The sequence below is a fragment of the Crocodylus porosus genome, unplaced genomic scaffold (genome assembly GCF_001723895.1).
Source record: "Crocodylus porosus isolate Cpor-Errol unplaced genomic scaffold, CroPor_comp1, whole genome shotgun sequence".
Classification (NCBI taxonomy): domain Eukaryota; kingdom Metazoa; phylum Chordata; order Crocodylia; family Crocodylidae; genus Crocodylus; species Crocodylus porosus.
Window position 1 is genome coordinate 53,448,528 of NW_017728918.1, and position 10,838 is coordinate 53,459,365.

The 10,838-nt window shown below is 41.3% G+C and overlaps 1 long non-coding RNA gene across 1 annotated transcript in view; it reads left to right on the forward strand.

Annotated features, from left to right (window-relative positions):
• Nucleotides 1-10,107, forward strand: part of LOC109312221 — a 19,447-nt gene extending 9,340 nt beyond the window's left edge. Inside the window, exons 2-3 of the long non-coding RNA XR_002101752.1 lie at nt 5,509-5,515; nt 10,095-10,107. This is a non-coding gene — a long non-coding RNA (uncharacterized LOC109312221). The remainder of the gene's footprint in view (nt 1-5,508; nt 5,516-10,094) is intronic.
• Nucleotides 10,108-10,838: the final 731 nt, after the last annotated feature.

The following is a 10,838-nucleotide window of genomic DNA, read 5'->3' on the forward strand; positions in this document are numbered from 1 at the left end:
TACCGTCACAAGCTGGCAGAGGGTAGATTTAGGCTAGATATCAGGAGGCGCTACTTCACAGTCAGGGTGGCTAGGATCTGGAACCAACTTCCAAGACAAATGGTGCTGGCTCCTACCCTGGGGTCTTTAAGAGGAGGCTAGATGTACACCTTGCTGAGGTCGTTTGACCCCAGTACTCTTTCCTGCCATGGCAGGGGGTCAGACTCGATGATCTGCTCAGGTCCCTTCCAACCCTGGAAACTATGAAACTATAATAAAAGAATCTGAGTTATGGTGGGTGGGACAGCCTCTATTTGGCTATCAACTGATTTAACATACAGAGCACCTTATGTCAAACACACCTGTTTTATATGTTTGCTTATTATTGAGGGTACATACAGACATTTGGGGAGGTTAGGGAAAGGTTAGATCATGTTAAAAATGGCTATACAATTTAATTTAGTTTACCCACGTGCAACCCTTACACTTACATCCCTAAGTGAGAACTGTACAGAAATTCAAGACACTTAAATGGGTCCAACTATGGCTGACCCAAACTAAGTTAACTCTACCTCAGAAGTAGTCTAACTTAGATTGGACCCTGTGAGAGCAATCTAACTGAACTTCTGTATAGTTCCCACCACAGTCCCATGGCTGGGAAATCCCAGCCACTGGCCCCAGTCCCAGCCCCAGGGCTGCACTTTTCCTACCTTTCCCCCTCACATTAGACTATTGTTATTTTTACCCCCTGGCCCCTTTCCCCCACCCCCAGATGGCCAACCCCACCATCAACTAGATCCTCCCCCACCACTCCCCCACCAAACCCTACATTCTGCAAGTCACTCTTGGTACCAGCTTTACCAGTATTTGCTGATTCCAGGAACCAAGGAAGTTAGTCCAGGTGAGGGGAGGGGCAGAAGGCATGGCAGGGTTGGTTTGCTGGGATGTGTTATTCATCTGGGAGTGGGAGGGGTTAGGGAGCTAAAAATAGCCCCTGCTCCTGGGGGCTGAGGAAGAGAGCCCCCCACTTCCCCCTGCCCCTACATTGTTTGCTCCTTGATGCCCTTGATCTCTCCCACAGACTCCACTTGCCCTCCTGATCTCCCTGAGACTCCACTAGAACTCCTGATTCCACTAAACCCTCCTGGATCCTATTAACTACCCCCCCATGACCCTATTAACCACCCCCCCCCATGGACCCTGCTTGCTTCTACAATCTGCCAATGTCTCCATGGACTCCAGCTGCATGACCTGAGTCCTGTTGTGGGTGCCCCCTGCCCCCCAAACCCCTCAGGGACCCAACTTTCCTACCCAAACTCCCCCATGGATTCTTTCTGCCCTTCTGATCCCTCTACGGACCTCCTTCATTCACTCTCCAGATCATGCTTGCCCCACCCCCCAGTCTTCCCAAGCCCCTGATAGCTCCCCCATCCTGAGTTGCCTTAGGCCATGTGGCCATTTTTAATTCGATCTAAACTCCTCCCTCTATGTCTGTACCTATCCTGAGTGACCAAGATCTTGGATTCATAAAACCATAGAGTCACAGAAACACTGTGCATTTTCTTGCCCAAACTTAGGCATATGTGCCTCAAAAAGAATTAGAAAAAAAAAGTTATATGTGCTAGATGACTACACCTTTTGGTCAGAATTCAAGCAACCCAATGTAAGTAAGCCAGATGATAGCCCAGTGACACAGAAAACCTTTAGTTCTGTTCCCCAGACCCAGCTCTGTTCACAATTTTTATCCAATAAGTATTAATGCAAATTAAATAATGACTGTCTAAGGCAGGATTCAGATGTTAACATGCATTGACGTGGATTCATCCCAAAACCAAGTTGCCCTTTGGGATTCACCATGTAGCATGAATAGATAATTCTGCTAAATTAGATTTAATCTTGTGGTGTTTAGTCAATTTGTAGTTGATGGAAAGCTGAGTTCAGTTTTGTCCTTTTCATGGCTGTATGATTTATAGTATTTGATATAAATGTAATTTTGGCATATCTTTATAGTATAGCCAAGGTCATTGTGTGAGGGACAAACACCTATCACCTAGTTACACTTTGAAGAGATAATGGCTGAGAATTACCATTTAATTTGAGTTGTTTACTTGTCCTCCATGTGGTTGTGCTCTGAGGAATAGGAATCCAGGATCAGGCCAGACAGTGATAAATTTACATTTTAAAAGAAGTGCTGTAAGAATGGTACCTGGCCACACAGGGGAGTGAGATATAATGCATTAGAGAATATACATGTCTGAAAAGGGTTCAAGTTGTGGTCTGGTAAACATGCACCTTTGGAGCAGCAAGGCAGGTTGAGTCTGAGCTTGCCCTTATCTGCTCATACCTGAAGTCTGAGCCTCATATTTGCTTATATCCTTACACCTTGCTCATCTCTACACACTTCCTGTGGCACTCTTCAAAGGATCTCAAAGCCAACAACCTGGTTAAGAATCACTTAGCTAAAGCAGGGTCTTCATTTTAACTAGGTGAAGCTCACTAGGGATTGCTACCTTGGATTTAAAGTGCAGAATAATAACAGGCTATTGTTCTGACATTTTCTTCTGTTTATTTACTTTTATATCTGTCTGTATCTCAACATACAGCTACTTATGCTGAGCCCTGTTTTTTTATAATAAATACTTTCCTTTTATAAAGACAATACATTTATCTTTTCATAAACCACTTGATGTCAGTGGTACTTATGATTCCAGAGTATTTTGAACATTCAGATTTGCCCATTCCACAGAAAGAAGGATCCATCTTTCCTGAGTAAAGGACTGGACAAGGGTGTACCCTTCTAGCTCACTAAATCCCTTTTGCTAAGGGCTGGTAAGGCCTGAGTTATACAGGTAGGGCTGAAGCCACCCCAGGCCAAGGAGTTGGCCTCTGGCACACCTCAACTGGTTTTCAGCGGTCAAGCAGCAGAGAGCAGAGAGAGGCCAGTTACATGTGCATCCCATTCTCATTCTCACCTCTCATCAATAATGTAATAATGGGTGTGCAAGCAGGACACAAGCCCCTGGAACTGTCTATGGGGAGCTAGCTGAATAGAGCAAAAACAGTGCCACATCCTCCTGTTCACCTCTTTCCCCTAATCCCCTGCACGCTCCATGCAGCTCCAGCTTTAGTAGTGGGGAGGGTGAAGAAGTGGCAGTGAAGAAGAGGCACATCGCTGCTGAGAAATATGTTGCCTCCTTTTTTGTAACTGAATACTCATGGGTTTTTTGTCCGCTTTACATTCATGTCATAGGCAAAAAAGGGAGGTGACACCCTCCCCACACCAGCAAACCTCCACCCACTGTTCCTCTACTGTGCACTGCTGTCACTTCTTTGTCTTCTCCACTGATGGAACCAGAGCTAAAGCCAGATCCAGAGCTGGGAAGGTGCAGTTATTGAGGCAGGTAGAAGGGCAGTGTTGCCCAGGGTGCAGCACTGGCCAGTTATGCCTCTACTTTTCAAAAAGGGTAAGTGGGAAGAAAAGATAAAATGTAAAAATGCAGTGATCTGTGTAAATTTAAGTATGCACCATAGTTATGCTATTTTCTTAGTTGCTAAGGAGATATTTGTGGCAAGGAGCATTAGAACAGGGTAGAAAGTGTGCAACATAATGAGACAAATGGCTCACTGGAAAGGAAAAGATCTTGGATTGTAGCCTGGCCCCTTACTCAGAATGGGGCAGAAAATTCCCCACTACTCTCCATGCAGTGAGTATTTAATGAATGCAAGGTTCAGTAGCTCAGTTTTAAAAGAAATGCTGGGAAAAGGTCTGTATAACATGGCTTGGTGGTCAGACACACACACCCTCTGTATAAGGGAGGCCTGCAGTGTGAGTCTACTGCTTTTTGTACATGCCTTAACCACTCATTTATTGGGAATGAAACAGCAGAGTGCATTCCTTCAGTCTTCTGCCACAGTATGTGTCTAGCTGCAATACTTGTACATTGCTTACTGACTATGCCTGTACACTTACATATCCATGCTACTACAGGTTTAATAGAATTGCAAACTGCATAAATGTGATTTAGGTACGAGTACTTTATATTACTTACTGTGGTCACTGTTTTCAGTTAGTACACAGAGGAAAGCTGTGGAGGCTTTGCTGAAAGCAGCTTGTTCCTAGTTATTAAATAAGACTGAGATTCCTTTACTTTGATATCCTAGTTTTATTCTCTGGAGAGCAAACTGAAAGCATCTCACTCAAACTTGTTAATCTTAAATGATTCGTGATTAAAGTGTAATATTGTGTGGACAAAGTGGATGGTAATTCTTACATGGTAGGGGATAACATTTTGATGCTGCCTTACTTCAGAGAGATTGGTACTGTAAAGGAGATTAAATTCCTCCAGAATCATTCTCTGCCTAGACACTTGATTCTCTTGGGAATCTATGGAGTTAACGGTGTGCGTGAGCTGTTTGCTTTTAGAGAAGTGTTTATTTAGTTTCAATAGCAAGAATAACTTGATCTATACCAATGCTTTCACCTATATTTGATATACAAAAGGTCAATGGTATGGAAACTATCGGACATAGCCAAATGGTTAAGAATAAGATTGCTCAGGATATTTTCATGGAACGATGTGTATGTGAGTGCGTGGGTGGGTGGATGGCTTTTTATTGATTTTTTAAAAGCGACACAACAATCAGAAATATGTATATGTCAATGATATATGTCAGCCTGAATTATGTGCATAATTGTCACAAACAGTAAGTAATAAAAGAAGGAAAAATAAAGGAAGAAAGAAGAGGGAGGGAGGGATAGAAGAAGATAGAAATATACAAGTAGTAATAATTTAGTTACCAAAATATTCTAAGAACTATTTCCAAATTGCACCACATTTTTCAAAACAGTTAAGTCTGGTAAACATGACATGCTCCATAGATTCCAGCTGTGCCATCTCTTCATACCAGATTTTGACCTTGGGAGACTTCCTACTTTTCCAATGCAGTAATATATTCCTATGTGTTACTAATAAGGCCAGCTGTAAGAATGCAATCTGGGAAGGATTCATTTTGAATTCCTTAGGGATTCCTTGAGGATTTTTGTGTTGCTATCTGTGAGGACGGACTGGCTAAAAAGGAATTTGGGGGACTGGGGATCGAGACTGTGCCAGGAGAACTACACTTCCGCAGCAGCTCTTCTTCGAAGTTACAAGGTGGCAGCATGGTGGGGTGTGGTGTGCAGGAAAAGAAAAGAGGGAATGGAGATCCGGAGGGAGAGGAACCATGGTGTGGGGACTGGGACGGGGAGATCTTGGGAGTCAGGCTGCATGAATGTTATATGACAGAAACTGTAAAATGAAAACAGATTTTGTTTTATAATAAAGAGACTTGATTACCGTCATACAAATTGGATTTTCTTGGTGATAAAAATTCTGGGGTTTGTCTGGAAGAGCTGGAAGTGAGACATCAATCAAGAAAAAACTTATATCTATATTGCCGATGTCCTTCTGCATTAGTAACACCTACCGATTGATAACACTGAATTAAATAAAGACGTGGCGGGTGAGAGGCAGTTTTAAAACATGGAAGTACCCAAGTCAGGTAATCTGAGAGGTAAGAGCAAAAACCAGACCCTAGAGTAAAAAGGGAAAACCCCACACTATCCAAGAACGCACATATTTGACAAAGGTATTAGTGCTTTGTTCAAAACCAAAATCCTACATTTGTATCAGTGTGACACCACATATAGTGTTTGAAAGAAGTCTGAAACTTCTATCAGACAGAAGTTGCAGACTATTAGCTACCAAATAAGGAGTGCCCCATAAAATACAGGATAGGACCCAGCCTAGGCCAACTGTGTGATCAAGTCCAATGTTATTCTCCTTCAAGCATTTTTCTGTTGCTCTCTCCACATCCACAGTCAGTGAATCCTTCCTTATCTCACCATTCTTCAATCTAATAGCAAAAAGCTGCTGCCTTTATTTTATCCTGTGCCTCTTTCTCTTCTCTAATTCTCTAATTTTCTCTAATTCTCTAATTTTCTCTAATTTTTCAAGTACAGAGCAACTTCTTAAAGGTGATGCTAAACTCTATCTGAGGGAAATAGAAAGGAAGTTTGTTTTTTCTCTGCTAGAAACATGCATCAACTAATTGATTTTCCTGTTTCAACTGGGTCCACAAAAGGATGACTCCATTCCAGGAAACCAAGAGCTACCTGAGAAGAAATAAAAATTCAAAAGGTCGAGAATTTTCCATGGAAGTTGGAAGTCCTGAACTGGACTATGGGCAGTGGAGCATAGATATGGATATGAGAGCTATGTGATTGAAATAATCAAGGAATTAATTGCTTTCTTCATGCAATTTGGCTATCACACCCACTCACTATCCATTTATACAAATCTCTATGCCTATATCAAATATTCCATACCCTTATGCAAATCCTTTGGTGTTCACCAGTTTTCTTCTTTGCCAAATATGGCTTTTTATCCCTTCAAATGTTCTGGTTCTGAATTTCAGAGTAGGCCATTTTTAGTCCTCTCTAAGACAGACGGAAGACCCCTCCAAATACAATCACATCAAAATAAGCAATATTATAAAGGAAAAGGGGAGGCAGTAGAAATGTTTAGATTTTTATTCTGACAACAGAATCTGTAGAACTGAGAACCAGAAGTGGCATTTTTCCAGAAAGAGGCTGGAGCCAAGCAATTCTGATTTGTAAAAGTATCAAGTAAGAACCACATGGCTACTCTGCAGATATCTGTTACGTAAATCTAATCTGCCTTGACGTGGTCTTCAGCTTTAGGCTAGTTAGGCCACAGCCAAATAGAATGTGGTCAGACAGTAAATGTAGACCTGGTGTTCTTGATGACATTGCCCAGGGAAGTGGTGTCAAATGAAACAAAAAGTTGGGTTGACTAAGGGTTACGGTCTACTTCAAACAGAACCCAAGGACTTTTCAGATTCAAAGTCATAGAGAGAAACCTCAATAGGAAGAAACAGGACAACAGGTTCTTCAAAGAGAAAGGATGAAGCTACCTTAGAGAAGAATTTTTAATATGTCGTTAGCACCAACTTACCCTGGTAAAATGTGGGGTATCAGTTCAGTCCCTACAATCTCTGAGTTCAGTGTACTTGTTCAGAAAGTTTAAGTTATTGCCACTAAGTAAATGACCATCCATGTAAGGATCATAGTTCATGACTTAGGTAGGACATCTTTAGCAAGATAGGTAGGAGAACAACTTACATGAGAGAATATTTAAGGGAAACTGAAAAGGGCAAAGCTCATTTAACAATTCAGTGCAAGCATTTCAAGCCATCAAAAGCAGATCTGAGGGGCAAAAGGACAGAAGTGAGAAATCCAGTCTTACACTTATAAGCTCTAGCTTCACTCCAGTGTTCAGTAAGTGACTACTTTGCAATGTAGTCTTCAAGAGTTTTAGTTGGAAAGAAATAAAAGGGAGAATCTCAAATTAGTAAGCCAGAAGCATACTTTCCTGAGGTAATGAATACTATTATATAAAGTACAAGTGCAACAACCCAGTGGCAACATGCATATTTGCCTGTGACTCCTACAGAACATTTCAGTGATGCAGAGTTTAAGAGATAATTGGATGAAACAGCAAATCACAGGGAGATTTTTTTGGAATAAGTATTTATTTAATAGATACAAACTTTCCATTTGATCTTATATTTACAATCAATCATTTAACTAAGAATGATTGAAGATAAAATTTATAGCCAAATAAAAATGTAGATAATAATTCCAGTGCTTCAAAGAGACACAATTTGACTAAGTGAAGTAATTTACTCTCCAGTATTTTAAAAGGTGGGTTCTGCTCCCTTCTCTGAATTTAACTTGGTGTGTAAAGCTGGAGAAGTTGCTTTGACTAAGTTTTTAAAAACGAACTAGTGGTTTTGGACGCCTCAGTTTAGGGGCACCCAACTTGAAACTCTGACATACAGACTTGAAACTCTGGCAGACAGCATGAAATTTAAAGGGCAGATAAATTTCTGCATTTCCTGAAAGTCAAGCTCTTAAAATATTTCACGGTAGGCACCCAAATACATTAGTCAATTGAGAAAATCTTGACTTTCACTTTTTCTTTCAGGAATCACTGTTTTTTCAGTATCCTCCTTCCTCAGACATCCCAACTCTCCCGCACACTCCCTGTCCTACTCCCTTGTTGCCTCTTGGTTATGGCAGCTGTTCTTTGATCATCTTAAATGCTTGACTGCTTCTTACAGCTATTCCTCCTCACCTTCCATAACAGACTTCTGTGCTTTGTTTTTGTGAATTTCTCCATTCCTCTGTTCACCTTTGTGTCTTTCTCTCAGCTCTCTCCCTCGGAAACTAAAGTTTCTCCACAGAATCTATCAAAATGGATTTTAGGTTTGGCTTCAAAGAAAATTACAGTCAAATGAAGAAGACACATCACTTAAGCTCTGTGCACTGGCCTAGAGCTTACACCTATATATAATAAGGCATTTTTTGCTGAATGGTGCCCTTAGTAAGCACTGAAAGGCCTAAAATATCTGTCAGTATGCTAAAAGGTAACATATTTAAAGCAGTCAAAAACCTGTGCTCACAGCACAAATCCTACACTGTGCAATAGTAAATCTGCACTTACAAAATTGTCTGAAAAACTTCAAAGACTTTGGAAGATATTGTATCCATTATAACTTTTTATGTCTGTTCTTTTGGAAAGAAGGGAGCATTTCACACTAAGACTGCAAACTTTTGCAAGCAAGCAAAAGAATCAATATCTTCCCCTCTTTATCTAGTCTTTCCAAGTTCTCCACGCTGTCATGATCAGGTTGTTTCCTCATCTACAGCTTTCAATTATTGATGAGCAAAGGCAGCCCCACAAAATGGTTATTACTGTGGAACAGCCTGGGCTCAGGGTTACCTTAAAAAATACCACAGGGGATTGTTTTTATTTTGTCAAGAAAACATAACTAATTGTAGCATTGTTTACTGTGCAAGGTGCCATGTCCAATCAGTGTCAAAGAGAATCTTGGGGCTGTTGCTGGAAAGAAGGATTGCTTACACAGTCTCTCCCTGATTGCTGCCAGCTACAAGCTCAGTTTACTTTCCTTGTAAGTAACTACAATACCGGTACTTGAAATTTATTTATAAAAGAGACAGGCCATTTTTTCTTTGACCTACTTTAAGTCTTAGGGAAATGAATATCTACTAAAAAATGCTCCCACCTGTCTCTTGACAAACAATTATTTCACCTGCTAAGATTCAGTCAAACATCCACTGGTTACTGTGCTTCCAATGCCTGCTAAAATTGGTGCTTGTAAGATCAAGTAAGGTTTTATGCATCAGCACAATGTTCGTTTTTGGTCTCAACTACTCCCCCTGAAAGATTTTTGGCATTGTTTCTTGTTCATAATTTACCTATGTAGTGCACAGAGATGATTAAAAGGGAATTCTGACTACTTTTAAGTCATTGTTAGATTTAATTACTCCTCTTTGAACAAACAAATTCTTTAAAGTGCCCATTTCAGTACTGGAACTTGGCATCAGAATGGGGCAGACAATGCCTCAGTTCAAAAATACCAATGTCTCTTTTGGGAGTTTTTGATGTGTAAATATAACCCTTCTGCCAAGTCTCACTGACACAAGGAAAGAGCCAGGAATGCGTATCTAGATGTTCCTGTTAAAATGAACAAATACCACTGTCCTGGGCTCTACCCAGATATCTGAGGAAATGAATTACAGGGCCTGGATATTAAGGGTGTGTGAAACAGGCGCTATTCAATTTGGATTCCTCCCAAATCAGGGACAGTGATTCAATTTATTGATTTGTGTCACTGTCCCTGATTCAATTCGGCCAAATCCAAATCTGAAGAGCTGGTACTGATTCAAAGAATCAGCAATTCAGCTATACGCACAGTTTTAAATGTTTTTTCTACATACCCCAAGATACCAGGCATAGCTTGTGAATGTTTCAATGCTGGGGTGGATGAAGTGTCCCACAGGAGCATGGGGGGGCCCCCCCATGCTTGGCGGTGAGCCCAGAAGTGGACCAGAATACTTCCAGTCCACTTTTGGGTCTGCCAGGGAGCACACAGGAGGGCCCCCCCACAGCCTCCCCAACTCACCAATCAGCCACAGAGGAGTCCCGGGTGCCCCCCCAGATGCATGGAGGCACCAGTCAAAGAACCAGCAGGGCATGGGGAGGGCCTCCATGTGCTCCCTGGTGGACCTGGAACTGCTTCTTGTCCACTTTTAGTTCTGCTCCCAAGCATGCTGGGGACCCCCCTGTGCTTCTGTCGAACACTCCATGTGCCCCAGCATCACAGGTTTCATGAGCTGCCTGCTACCTAGAGGTATGTAGAAAAAACATTTAAAGCTGTATCTAAGTCCAAATCACTGAATCTTTCTGAATGTCTCTGGATCAATTTGGAGGGTTCCAATTCAATTCAGAGAGATTAAATAGTCTGATTTGATTCAGATTTGGAGATTTGGCCAACAAATTGGGCTGAATCTCTGCCGAATTGAATCAGGGACCAAAGATTTGCACAACCTTACTGGACATTGTTAACAGACAACAATTTCCACTTTCACAAGCAATGAGTCTGTTATACAATTTCATTGTGGAGAGGGTTCAGTAGCATATATTTTTCAATAGAAGAAATCCACTCTTCCCTACATGACAAAAGCCCCTTTCACCTCAATCTTACCTATGCAGAAGCTCTACTACCTAGGAGTAGAGTTAAGGTTTTGTTTATGGTGAACTCAGAGCATATTAAGCACAGTTCTCTTTTCTTGACTCCGATCAAACACTAAAGGCAACTAATATTTAATTGCCCATACAGCTGAAACTTAAGTTAGCTGTCATCAAAACAACAAAAATGCTCTCTTTGCTCTCTTTGTAGAGAGCACCCATGCCTCATTCTGATTTTTTCTA